The following is a 14,842-nucleotide window of genomic DNA, read 5'->3' as shown; positions in this document are numbered from 1 at the left end:
AGGGGTATATAGGTGTTGTTCTACATTAAATAGCTCTAGATTATAATTTTGTAAAGAGTGGTATGGAATGATAGTAGACAAGGGCACTGGACTGGTATAAACAAAATTATATATTCTAATCAAAGCTCTAGCAGCATGATTAGGCAAGTTAACCTCTCTTTCAATTCTCTTATCTATAAAATGGAAACAATATCTGCCTTGCCAAGTTTATAGACTGGCTATGGTGATCAAATGCAACAGGATATAAAAGCAATCTGGGGACCATAAATTGGCCAATTCAGCAAACACTGTATCCGCTAGGAGCAAAGCACTACAGATAAAAAAAACAAGTAGCACATAATCAGAAAGTGGTTCTCAACTCTATCCAGCAGCCCTCCCCAACCTTTTTGGCACCAGGGACCGGTTTCGTGGAAAACAATTTTTCCATGCACGGGGGAGGGGAGGGAAAGGTTCAGGCTGTAATGCGAGCGATGGAGAGGCGATGGAGAGCGGCAGATGAAGCTACCCACCCTCACCTGCCACTTACCTCCTGCTGTGCGGCCCAGGGGGTTGGGGACCCCTGCTTTTGAGAATACCCCCTTTTTTTTTTTTTTTTTTTTTGCGGTGCGCGGGCCTCTCACTGTTGTGGCCCCTCCCGTTGCAGAGCACAGGCTCCGGACGCGCAGGCTCAGCGGCCATGGCTCACGGGCCCAGCCGCTCCGTGGCATGCGGGATCTTCCCAGACCGGGGCACGAACCCGCGTCCCCTGAATCGGCAGGTGGACTCTCAACCACTGCGCCACCAGGGAAGCCCCACCCCATTTTTATAACAAATAATTTATATCACCCCATTAGCTCTCCGGAAACAAAGTTCTAACCTATTTACGCTTTTTAAAAATTTTAACAATGCCCTAATTATAATATAAAGGGGGAAAAGATTAGTATATAATGAAGTGTGTATTTCAATAAAAATGCTCAGGCATATCAACAAAATCAGAAAGTATAATAAAGAGGTTGGATGCCTGAACTGATACAGTAAATCACCATAAACATGACAACTACAAATTCAGACCTTCCAAGACAGGTGTGTTGTTTTGGCACAATGGCATTGCAGTTGGTGAGGTGGATTTTCCAAAATAGTTAACTGTCAATAAAGTTCCAAACAAAAAAACTTCAATTAAACTGAATTAATGGGATTGACATGTACACACTACTATACATATATAAAATAGATAACTAATAAGAACCTACTGTATAGCACAGAAAACTCTATTCAGTACTCTGTAATGACCTATATGGGAAAAGAATCTAAAAAAGAGTGGATATATGTATAACTGATTCACTTTGCTGTACAGTAGAAACTAATACAACATTGTAAATCACCTATACTCCAATAAAAATTAATTTAAAAAACAAACAGGGCTTCCCTGGTGGTGCAGTGGTTGAGAGTCCGCCTGCCGATGCAGGGGACACGGGTTCGTGCCCCGGTCCGGGAAGATCCCACATGCCGCGGAGCGGCTGGGCCCGTGAGCCATGGCCGCTGGGCCTGCGCGTCTGCGTCCTGCGTCTGGAGCCTGTGCTCTGCAACGGGAGGGGCCACAACAGTGAGAGGCCCGCGTACCGCAAAAAAAAAAAAATAATAAAAAAATAATAATAATTTTAAAAAAATTAAAAAAAAAAGAGATGAATTAAGAGAAGCTTAATTTCCAAAAACTGAATATATATTAACATGGTGTTAGGTTCTAGGCTAATTATACGTTTTCCTCCTACATGAATATTCTGGGCATTTAAAAGTGTTGTGGTATGCAAAAAATTCTTCACAGTCTCTCACGTGCAGGATGGCATCCCTAGCCGCCCCCCCCACCCCGCACCAAAGCCCCTCCCAGTAACTTCCACAACATCTCTTAAAGAGGCAGTACTTACTCCACTGAGAACCACTGATCCAGACGATCCAACATATCATTACACTAAGTAACAGATGCCTAAAAGAGGTAGGAATTAAAGTGATCTGGAAATAGGAATGCATGGAAAATCCACAGGTAAGCTAAGTCTTAGCATGATGTAACAGTCAGGCTAAGCTAGTCTATGTCACAGTGACAACCAACTCCCAAATATCAGTAGCCTAAAACAAAGGTTTGTTTTCTGCATAAACTATATGTCAATCACAGATACATGCCCATAACAGCACTGTCCATCACTGCTCATTGTCATCTCTCATGGATTAGGCTAACAAAGTCTCCATTTCTACATATGTCCTTAAATGGCAGGGGAAAAGATAGGTAACTCATGCACTGGCTTTTAAACGTTGACTATCATTTCTGTTCACAATGGATGGACCAAGTCACACGGCCATGCCAGTGGTTCTCAACCAGGGCAACTCTGTCCCTCCAGGGACATTTGGCAATGTCTAGAGACAATGCTGACTGCCACAACTGGAAGGGGGAGGTGGAAGGCAGAGCAGTACACTGGTATCTAGTGGGTGGAGGCCAAGGCCGCTGCTAAACATCCTACAACATACAGGACAGCCCCTCCAACAAAGGATGATCTGGCCCCAAATGTCACTAGTGCCCAAGCTGAGAACCCAGGACCATGCCTAATTTCAAGGTGGGGGAGGGACACAGAGAAGTAAATATTAACCATATGCCAGAAGAGAGCCATCAGAATATGGACGGGAGAGTACTTACAACTACCACATGTGAATAAGAATTTGCCAGGCTGAAGGAAAATCATAGGAAAAAGCAGAGGGACAAGAGTGCAGATGTTTTGTCTAGAGCAGGTTTCTGGTAGAGAGGGGGAGGAATAACAGCATTAGATCTGTATTAGAAAGAAAACTATAGTGAGAGCATGGAGAAGAGCTGTGCAAAGAGGAACAGAAGACCAGTCAAGAAACAGTGATCAGAAGAGTGACAGGGCCTAGATTAGGGGCATGGGCAATGGAAACAAAAGGGGAACCAGTAAGACGTTTCTAGGTAGAACAGACTAGATTTTTTAGTCAACTAAGTATAAGGAGTAAAAAGAAGAGAGTCAAAAGATGGCCTATTTCCTAGATAGGTTAACAGAATGATAAAGAAAGAAGAAAAGATTTAAAAGAGATTAAGTAACAAATTCAGCTTTAAATATGCTGAGTTTGAAGAGCTCATTAGAGAAGTTAAGGTTACTTGAAAGTCTCCAACACACAGGTATTAGATAAAATCGCTATAATAGAACAAGCCATCCCACAGCGATGGGGTAACGGGAGGCAGGAAGTCAGCAAAAGGAACAGAGGTTTGTTCTTATATCTACCTATTTTGTGTTTTGTCTCTAGCCTTGCTGTTAAACATAAGCTGTCACCTGAAGTTGACCATAGGTCTAAAAGCAACTCCATGGACTACAAAGCCAAAATAATTAAAATACTCTCTAAAATTAAAAAGGCTGAGTACTGACCTGAGAGGCTCTCACGGAAATTCATAAACTTTAATGAATGTTGACATTTTTTTATTTCTTGGATGTATGTTTACTTTTGGATTATTGACTACACTATGTGAAAAAAACAGGTATATTTTCTAGAAATTATAGATACTTTGGTCAAGGATCAAATATGGGAATATTTGGGCCTCCCTGGTGGCGCAGTGGTTGAGAGTCTGCCTGCCGATGCAGGGGCCACGGGTTCGTGCCCCGGTCAGGGAGGATCCCACATGCCGCGGAGCAGCTAGGCCCGTGAGCCATGGCCGCTGAGCCTGCGTGTCTGGAGCCTGTGCTCCGCAACCGGAGAGGCCACAGCAGTAAGAGGCCCGTGTACCGCAAAAAAAAAAAAAAAGAAAAAGGGAATATTTGAGAGTGCTTAACAAGGAAGGAAAAAAAAAAAAAGCCTGGCCTGGTGAAGAGTATCACTAGAAAGAAATTCCAAGCATAGGCTTACAAGCTGGGGAAGGGGGCAGGGGTCGGTGCACAGGATTAGTTCAACTGCGTGCAGTACAAGTTACAGCCTAGATTGAGCTTTGTCAAAATAAGTGCAATTGGAGGAGAACTTCCAAGAGCATAAAGAATTACATGTGCAGGTATTAATGATTATAAAGATCTGAGATGGGAATAACACAATCAAAGAAACAAAAAGAACTTTTTTTGTGTGGTAACTTTTAAGATTAACTACAGGGACAAATTTAGAGATGTGCTTCTTGTTTACCCATTGGGATTAGATTTAAATGTCATACTGGTACAGCAATTTCACCTTAAATAATCTTATTTAAAAATTAACATTTTTTCTGAATGAATAAATTAAAGGTTGTTAAAAGAAGAATCAACAAAGTCCTCTAGTTGACATCTGTTTTTTGTCTGCCAGCATATAATTCCCCTTCTATAACAGTACTCTGATTTCCCAATCTGGACAGGTGGGACAATCCCAATCCTGACTAACCAAAGCTACCTCTTAGGTACATTAGCTGTTTCAAAGATGGGAGAGGACCCAAGTCAGGCTAATAACACAGCTCCAGGACTTTTGTTGGAACTACAGAGGGTGGGGGGCGGGGAGCTCTTTGCTGGGCTTGAACTTGAAGCTGAGAGTAGTTAGTCTGGCACCTATCTGAGACATAAACTAACAGAAAGCAAAGCAAAGCCAAGAGATAGAATCCTGATGATACTGGCTTCTTGTGACCCTGGATCCAGCACTCTGAGGCCAGCTCTGATTCCAGACGAAGCCAGTGAATTCCCTTTTTACTTAACTTGATAGAATCCTGATGATACTGGCTTCTTGTGACGCTGGATCCAGCACTCTGAGGCCAGCTCTGATTCCAGATGAAGCCAATGAATTCCCTTTTTACTTAACTTGACTGCTACATATTTCCCAGTACATAACTGAACAAAAATTGAGCTAATCAAGGGCCTACGGTATAGCACAAGGAACTACACTCAACATTATGTAATAACCTATAAGGGGAAAATAATCTGAAAAAGAATATATATATTATCTATATATCTCATCCATATATTCATATTTGAATCACTGTGCTGCACACCTAAAACTAACATGACATTGTAAATCAACCATATACTTCAATTTTTAAAAAACTGAGTTAATATTCCCAGAAACAGCAGCAATATAATACAAACCACATATATAAACAATGGAACCAACCTATAATCTTCTCAATAATACAGATAATGAGTTACTTTAAAATAGCAGTTGCTGGAGGGGTGGGATAGCGAGGGTGGGAGGGAGGGAGACACAAGAGGGAAAAGATATGGGAACATATGTATAACTGATTCACTTTGTTATAAAGCAGAAAGTAACACACCATTGTAAAGCAATTATACTCCAATAAAGATGCAAAAAAATAAATAAAAAATAAAGATGATACAAACAGATGGAGAGATATACCATATTCTTGGAATGGAAGAATCAACATAGTGAAAATGACTCTACTACTCAAAGCAATCTATAGATTCAATGCAATCCCTATCAAACTACCACTGGCATTTTTCACAGAACTAGAAGAAACAAATTCACAATTTGTATGGAAACACAAGAGACCCCAAATAGCCAAAGCAATGTTGAAAAAGAAAAACGGAGCTGGAGGAGTCAGGCTCCCTGACTTCAGACTATACTACAAAGCTACAGTAATCAAGACAGTATGGTACTGGCACAAAAAACAGAAATATAGATCAATGGAACAGGATAGAAAGTCCCAAGATAAACCCACACACATATGGTCACCTTGTCTTTGATAAAGGAGGAAAGAATATACAGTGGAGAAAAGACAGCCTCTTCAATAAGTGGTGCTGGAAAAACTGGACAGCTACATGTAAAAAAATGAAATTAGAACACTCCTTTACACCATACACAAAAATAAACTCAAAATGGATTAAAGACCTAATTGTAAGGACAGACACTATAAAACTCTTAGAGGAAAACATAGGCAGAACACTTTATGACATAAATCACAGCAAGATCCTTTTTGACCCACCTCCTAGAGAAATGGAAATAAAAACAAAAATAAACAAATGGGAACTGATGAAACCTAAAAGCTTTTTCACAACAAAGGAAACCATAAACAAGAGGAAAAGACAACCCTCAGAATGGGAGAAAATATTTGCAAATGAAGCTACTGACAAAGGATTAATCTGCAAAATTTACATGCAGCTCATGTAGCTCAATATCAAAGAAACAAACAACCCAATCCAAAAATGGGCAGAAGACCTAAATAGACATTTCTCCAAAGAAGATATACAGATTGCCAACGAACACATGAAAGGATGCTCAACATCACTAATCATTAGAGAAATGCAAATCAAAAATCAAAATTTACATGCAGCTCATGTAGCTCAATATCAAAGAAACAAACAACCCAATCCAAAAATGGGCAGAAGACCTAAATAGACATTTCTCCAAAGAAGATATACAGATTGCCAACGAACACATGAAAGGATGCTCAACATCACTAATCATTAGAGAAATGCAAATCAAAACTACACCTCACACCAGTCAGAATGGCCGTCAACAGAAAATCTACAAACAATAAATGCTGGAGAGGGTGTGGAGAAATGGGAACCCTCTTGCACTGTTGCTGGGAATGTAAACTGATACAGCCACTATGGAAAACAGTATGGAGGTTCCTTAAAAACTAACAGTAGAACTACCATATGACCCAGCAATCTCACTACTGGGTATATACCCTGAGAAAATCATAATTCAAAAAGTGTCATGTACCACAGTGTTCACTGCAGCTCTATTCACAATAGCCAGGACATGGAAGCAACCTAAGGGTCCATCAACAGATGAATGGATAAATAAGATATGGCACATATATACAATGGAATATTACTCAGCCATAAAAAGAAACGAAATTGAGTTATTCATAGTGAGGTGGAGGGACCTAGAGCCTGTCATACAGAGTGAAGTAAGTCAGAAAGAGAAAAACCAATACCATATGCTAACACATATATATGGAATCTAAAAAACCAAAAAAAAAATAGTCATGAAGAATCTAAGGGCAGGATGGGAAGATGCAGACCTACTAGAGAATGGACTTGAGGATATGGGGAAGGGGAAGGGTAAGCTGTGACAAAGTGAGAGAGTGGCATGGACATATACACTACCAAGTGTAAAACAGATAGCTAGTGGGAAGCAGCCGCATAGCACAGGGAGATCAGCTCGGTGTTTTGTGACCCCCTAGACGGGTTGGATAGGGAGGGTGGGTGGGAGAGACGCAAGAGGGAAGAGATATGGGGATATATGTATATGTATAACTGATTCGCTTTGTTATAAAGCAGAAACTAACACACCATTGTAAAGCAATTATACTCCAATAAAGATATTAAAAATAACAATAATAAATAAATAAAATAAAATAGCAGTTGCCAAACTCTCTGGTCTCCAGTCCACTTACCTACATTCTTAATTATTGAGAATTCCAAATAGCCTTTGTTTATATGAGTTACATCTATTAATATTTATCATATCACAAATTAAAACAAATGTTTATTTACTCTATTAAATTAATTTTAAATAATAAACCCATTACATATTAATAAATTTTATGAAAAATAACTATTTTCTAAAACAAATTAAAAAGTCAGTATTCAGGGGCTTCCCTGGTGGCACAGTGGTTAAGAATCCGCCTGCCAATGCGGGGGACAGGGTTCAAGCCCTGGTCCGGGAAGATCCCACATGCCATGGAGCAACTAAGCCTGTGTACCACAACTACTGAGCCTGCGCTCTAGAGCCCGTGAGTCACAACTACTGAGCCCACGTGAGCCACAACTACTGAGCCCACGTGAGCCACAACTACTGAGCTCACGTGCCACAACTACTGAAGCCCGCGCACCTAGAGCCCGTGCTCTGCAACAGGAGAGGCCACCGCAGTGAGAAGCCCGCGCGCCACAACGAAGAGTAGCTCCCGCTCACCGCAACTAGAGAAAGCCCGCGCACAGCAGTAAAGACCCAACGCAGCCAAAAATAAAATAAATAAAAATTTTTAAAAAGTCAGTATTCAGAGTGACACTGTTTTCCATTTTTGCAAATTTCTTTAACGTCCAGCTTAAGAGAAGCCAGCTGAATTCTCATATCTGCTTCTGCATCCAATCATTGTGATATGTTGTTTTGGTTAACGCTTATGAAGAAAATATGCCTCACACAGATAATTGGAAAAGAAAAGACTATTTTATTGGCCCTTTTAGATAATGATGGATATTCTTCTTTCATTCAACACCAAAATGCAACAAATGGCAATTCCTAAAGGTTAGCTGCAATGTGGAATCTGAAACTGTATCAGTGAACTTCTTGGCTCTGCTATATAAAAATCCATTGGTCCATATTGTGCTTTGAATGGATCTCCTACCCATGCATGATTTGTAACATCATGCATTGGTCATCTGGAAAAACACTGGTTCAATGATTTATACGGACCTTCCCAATGTTGATACATTTCCTTACACAATGTATTTTTAAAAATCACATTGCTAAATCTCATCACCAATCTCATCAGAAAAATCTTTAAGTACTGGGAAGCTGGCAAGCCCATGGTGGCAGATACTAGTTTTCCAAAAATCTAATTTTCACTTGAAAGATCATATTTTTATCATTGGCAACAAATAGTTATTTTCCTTGAGTGGCAGGCTCACTTCACTTATTTTCAAGCAAATGTCTGCCAAACATCCAAGTCTAAGTAACTACAGTTTACCTATCAGTCATTCTTTTAAGTAAAAATAAAGAAGCAGATAGTTTAGCGTGCAGCTCAATCACACAAGTGCTTTTCCTAGAGATGAACCTTGTACGCTGATTGCAGAAGAACTTTATGCACACTTCCATTTAATCACACCGAATACTGAAAAGACATGCACACCAGGGTAGATATTTTAAAAATTAAAACTTTTTACTGCTTCACCAAGGATATTCTTAAGTGAAACTGGCATTTTTTCTTTTTTTTTTTTTTTTTTGCGGTACGCGGGCCTCTCACCGTCGCGGCCTCTCCCGCCGCAGAGCACAGGCTCTGGACACGCAGGCTCAGCGGCCATGGCTCATGGGCCTAGCCGCTCCGCGGCATGTGGGATCTCCCCGGACTGGGGCACGAACCCGCGTGCCCCGCATCGGCAGGCGGACCCTCAACCACTGCGCCACCAGGGAAGCCCCTGAAACTGGCATTTTTTCAAATGCTTAACGTGTGTTTGGTGCCACTGCCTTGACTCAAGATAAAGTGCCAGCAGTTTACCCACCACTGCTTCCCTACCATCAGTGCAAATGTCAACACAGTACAAGGGCACATAATGTCTCAATTTTATTATGTGAATAATTTTGGTTTCATGAACCCCTAGAAGATAAAGGGCATGGGGACCCCCAAGAGTCCGTGGACCACACTTTGGAAAATACCGTTTTAAAAGATTGTGAAGTAGGATGAATTTTAATAACTGAAAAATACATTTCATAAAACCTTCTGAATGAAGGAGACTATCAAGTCATCTAGCTTATTCTTTCAAAAGGGGCTGTATCAGACTTCCCCCTGCAGTAGGCTCAGGCCTACTAAATATATATTGAGTGGGGCCCTACCTTTAAAAAGCACCCTGGGAGTCTGAGTTGTTGTCAGTTTTACAAAGCACTGACGTAGTCTATGCTACTCCACATGCTTCACTTTACAAATTACCAAAAAGATAGTGAAACAAATTGCAATGTCAAGAATATATGAAACTAATTTAAAAGATTAATTACATAGAAGTTATGCCATTTTTCTTACTATTAGCCAGCTGCTTAATTTCAACATCTATACACATAAAATTCTTCCTTCAACTAGTTTTGGTAGGAGACCTCTATGACACAGATGCACCTAGTGTGCTTACGTACAGTAATCCTTTCACCAGATGATTCAATGACTGGCCACATACTGATATCAAATGCTCCAGAATTCACCAGTGAATACCGCTGATAAATAACCTTAATCCAGTCTTAACGTTTAGAAATACATTTTGACTTGAAAAAGACCTGAATTACATACATTAAGATACAAAAATCATACCTTACTACATACCAAAGACAAAATATTCAGTAGAAGTCTTTTTTTTGACATCATAAGATTTGCATTCTAAACATGCAGATTGGGGTTTGATGAACCCCAATGAATTTTAAGTAAATTACTCCAGCGCACCAATGATTGCAAAGTAAAGCTTGTACTGTATCAAAACAAATGAAGCAATAAAGATAAGCACACTAAAATATCCAAAGGCTTTAAAATCAAGAGGTCTTTTTTTTTTTTTTTTTAACAATACAGATTCCCATGCCTCCTGCACTCCATTCTCATCCTGAATCTGTGTGTTTTGGAATGGGACAAAGAATATTTTGTTCTATTTTTTTTAAATAGCTCTTCCAGAGACGCAGATGCAACTACTTGTAGACCAGCACTTATGAACTACTTCAAGTAATACATTGATAAATGGGGAACTGAACATGCCCCTCTAGATGATCTCTAAAGAACTGCTAACTAGTTGGGCTCGTTGAGCAACTGTCTCACAGTGTGTAAGTTAACCTCTGATAGTAAAACCTAAATCAATGCAACTTGCTTCTCAGGAACCAGCAAAGTGACCAGTTAATTGATGCCTAGAAAATGTGATGGTTTCCAAGCAGATTAACCTCTAGGAAGATCAAATTCCCACTGGGAGTTTAGATGCAAAGTTTGGCACCTAAACAAAGTCTTTAGTCTTTAAAAGGAACCCAAATAAGCATTTTAGAATATGTCAAAATATCAACTTCCTATTTGGGATAGCAATGATAAACCAACTTCTCATCGGGAGAGAGATAGCTTCCTATAACTTGCCACCAGACAATTCAAATTAATTGAAAAATGAAGAAAGAGATTCAAAGAGGAGAGAGACAGAGGGACAGATTTGGAAACAAAACAAATGTGGCAATACCTTCAAGGAACCCATTAAGTCAGAAGTGAGATAATTATATCACCCACGTGTATATCACTGTATTAAAGAATAAAGCTGACACAAATGAAACAGTTAAAAAAAAAAAAAAGAAGTTACAGGACCCTAATAGCTCAACAATTTCGGAACTCTGATCTGGCTGCACCCCAAGCCATCTGAGTCACAATTTCTGGAGGTGGGTTCCAGCCATCGGTATTTTGTAAAGCTCCCCAAGAGATTTGAAAATGTAGCCGAGGTTGAGAACCACTGCCCTAAACCTTGGGAGTGAAAAAGCAATAAAAAGATGAACCCCACACAGTTATAAGTTTTCCAAACCGCAAACAATTCTCATTTAAAATGTAAATAATGAAGTACAGTCTTTAAGCTTAAAGGTATTTACAATTATCACCAACTTTAAATTAAGATGTAAAAACAGGCACTCTTTACAATCTCTAGTAGCTGTCTGACCTATAATCTGCAGTAGTAAACAATCAAGACTTAAATTATAAGATTCTGATGACCTATCATCTTAGTTTTACATAAGTAAGTACTACCCTAGTTTTTATCCACTGTCATGGTTAAAACAAATTTTCCTGGATGCCAAGTACACCACGTAATAGTGTCAAGGTGACACAACCTAAAATATCTTGTTCCTGAGAAACTGGAATTTAGCCACATTTCCTATCACCAAAATTACACATATTAGGATGAGAAAAAAAAATCCAAAAATTCTAAATCTGACTCATTATTAAGCATATGTTTTGGCATATTATGATGCTAATAGTACCATACTAAAAGTTGCTCAAATGAATAATATCTAGACATATTTGTCAACTGTTTGAATTTCTCTTTTTAAAACAATTGAATCTTCATCAACTGTGGAACAAAAAACCCAAAATTTGATAATTTAACAAAGTGGTATTAAATTCTGTGTTATGCTGATCTAACTCCTTTAACTTTAGTGTAGAAAATAATGAAATCAATCAAACTCATTTCAGTCAATTAGTTTTATACATGATTGTCACCTCACCTTTAATCATTACTGAAACAAAACAAAAATTTCTGCCTAACTACACTATCTTCTAGGGGAAAAAAAGGAAATCCAAACATATACAACGAGCAGGGAAACGGCTAACGTGTTTACAGAACGATTCACTCTAAAATCACTGAATAAAACAATGAAAAAAAGTTAGGTATAAGCTAGAAGGCAACACAACAGAACTGAAATAAGTAAAACTTAAACATAAGAAAAATAATGTATGTTCTCACCAAAAGAGACAAAATTTTAGATGAGACTAAATATGCATTTTAATTGTAATGAGTGAGGTAGATCCTGTAGGGTTAACTGCCCTAGTAGAGGCCTCAGCACTTCACAGCTCAATTAGAATAGTGTCTAATGATGTTACTATAACACCGGCTCAATCAGAAAAAACAGCTTCAAAGCCAGAGAGCTGGAGTGTGACTGGACAGCATAAATTAGTTTAATACTTGCTCTTTAATTTGGGGGGAAAAATCTGAAGGAGAATGCAGAAAAATTAATTCACACACAAATGGTGAAACAGCTCAACTAAAATGTAGCTTAAGAAAGTGAAGTATATAGGTTTTTAGAAATAAGATTTGCTGCTTCCTAGCATAAGTAGAATTGCTTTGAGCAGCAAAGACTTCGGAAAAGGTCAATGATGCATACAAAACTTACTCCGAAAAATTTCAAAGTGACTTTCTCAGCACAAGTTTTCATTAAATCTGAAACGGGTTTGCAGTTTTTTCTACACTCGCTCATATCGAAGAAACTCAGCCAAACATAGAAGTTTCTACTTAGGCACTCCCACTTCAAAAACAAAAAAATTAAGATGCAATACCTCCTTAAAGCAACCTCACCCAAAAACCTGGAAAGCAAAGAAAAAGTCACTTCTATTAATAGACTCACAAAATGTTATATAAATTTTCTCTAGAACAACTTAGTTTTAATTCCAACAACTTATACCTACATAATTCATCACCACCCTTAGACCTAAAGATGCTCCAAATTTTAAACGCTTGGCCTACCTGTATTACACTTGTACTGTAACAAACTCAAAATCATAACATTATGGGAGAAACATTGTAACTAAAAATTCATATTTTAAGATGTTAATTATATCAATCATTTACAACTTGAAATGTCACGTACTAACCATATCAGAACTTTGCAAAAGACAAAATAAATCTTTAGCAGAAAAAGAAAAATTGCACATTAGAACTCCCGAGGCTATATTTCAGCTGAAATATAGTCTAAGAACAACTTAGCAAAGACAACTTATGAAAACTACAATAAAAACTATTCAAGTGCAACGTTCTAAATCTAATTAACACCCGAATAGTCAAACTGCTACTGGGACTAAAAGGATGCTAATTCTTGCAAAACTCAAATGTTGTTAAAAATCAGCCAAGACAACATGCTTTCACAAAGTCAACTGAGGCTAATTAAAATGATTCCCCATTATCTTATACTTATTATTCCTAAATAACTGGCAGTTTCACCTTAAACTACAGTCCAAAAACTAAAGACGTTAAGAAACTAAATTCAAAATAAACTATTTGAAAATAGGCAAATATATTTTTTAATTTTACTAGGGTTTTCGCGGGGCGGGGGGAATAACTATCAATTTTCAATAGGGTTTTTTTTAAACCTCTCTATCCCCACCCAAAAAAAAAACCGTTCAAGTTAACAAAACACACCAATTTCTTTGAAAATCTTTGAAAATCTAGCTTAAGAAATCGTAACAGCAGTTTGGGGCATGTGATGGAGCCACCGCCCTACACACCCCACACAAATTTCACGCTCAGTACTTGTAGTCCTAGCAATGAGATAAACTATGTCTTTTATTTTTCATTAGGAGTGCGGCGGGCGGGTGTCAGCTGCTAAGAATGTTTCCTGCATACCGCCATCACCCACAATACTCAAAAAATAAGTAAACAAACCAAAGCCAGAAACATAACTGGAATGACTCAACCAGGAAGAGAAAATAAGGGACAAAGAGAAAACAAAAATTTGCTTGAGAAAAGAAATTAAGACAAACCATTTACAACTTTCATTTAGATCTAAGGCAGTACACTCCGACCCGACTCGCTCGGCCAGGAGGGACACTGAAACTACTCAGAACAACAAAGAGCAGCGGCGGCCGCTGCAGGAGTCCCAGTCCGAGTTCAACTTGATTCCGCGACAAACTGCGAAGGGAGTTCGGGGCCGGAGGACCGACCCCGGAGACCGACGGACACGAGGCACCACGGCTCGGTCCGACCCGCGCCGGGGCCGTCGGCCCGTCAGGCGGCCGCGCTGGTTCTCCGGGCCGGCCCGCCGGCCTCCCGCGCGCTACACGCCGCCGCCACCGCCGGGAGCCCGCCCCAGGGCGGGGAAGCCGCGGGCGGGGTGCGCGGGCCCGGTCGGGAGAAGGGGAGGGGACATGGCGCGTTACCTGGGCTCGGGCGACGGCAAGGGGCGTCCGCTCTCCCGCGGCGGTTCGTCCGCGGGGGCGCCGGGCCCGTCCCTCCCCCGGCGGCCCGGAGCGCTCCTCGGCCCCCGCGCTGAGGCGTCCGGGCCAGGCCGCCCCTCCTCGGCGCCGCGCCGCTGCCCGCGCGGGCCGGGCCGCCTCGAGCTCCCGGGCCGCCCCGCGGCAGGGGGCCCCTCTCGCGGGGCGCCCGGCTCCCCGCACCCGCTCCCGCCCCCTGGGCGGCCGTGCAGCCGAGGGGAGGGCGGGAAGGGCCTCCGGAGGAGAGCGGGCGGCCGCGAACGCGGGCTCCGCCACCCGAGCCACTCCGTTACCGCAGCGGCGACGACGACCAGGGCCGTGTTGTTGCTGCCAACTTGTCGAGAGGACACTGAGCATGCGCGCGCAGAGACCACATCCGGGTAATTTCAGGGTTTGGCCCTTTTCCCCCTCAGCTTTCCTTTCTCTTGGCTGCCCCCGCCTCCAGCCGGAGTGACGAGGGTCGTTCTGCGCAGGCGCCCGCGGGGC

General features: G+C 40.9%; 1 protein-coding gene across 2 annotated transcripts in view; it reads right to left on the bottom strand.

The window, feature by feature from the left end:
• The window catches only part of SMAD4 (SMAD family member 4), a 60,621-nt gene extending 45,912 nt beyond the window's left edge, over positions 1-14,709 (bottom strand). For both annotated transcript variants that reach the window (XM_060029076.1, XM_060029077.1), the window contains exon 1: positions 14,303-14,709. The gene's annotated coding sequence lies outside the window, so the exon portion shown is untranslated. The remainder of the gene's footprint in view (positions 1-14,302) is intronic.
• Between the last annotated feature and the right edge of the window lie 133 nt (positions 14,710-14,842).

This window comes from Delphinus delphis, chromosome 13 (genome assembly GCF_949987515.2).
Source record: "Delphinus delphis chromosome 13, mDelDel1.2, whole genome shotgun sequence".
NCBI lineage: Eukaryota > Metazoa > Chordata > Mammalia > Artiodactyla > Delphinidae > Delphinus > Delphinus delphis.
This window is presented reverse-complemented; position numbering and strand designations above follow the sequence as displayed.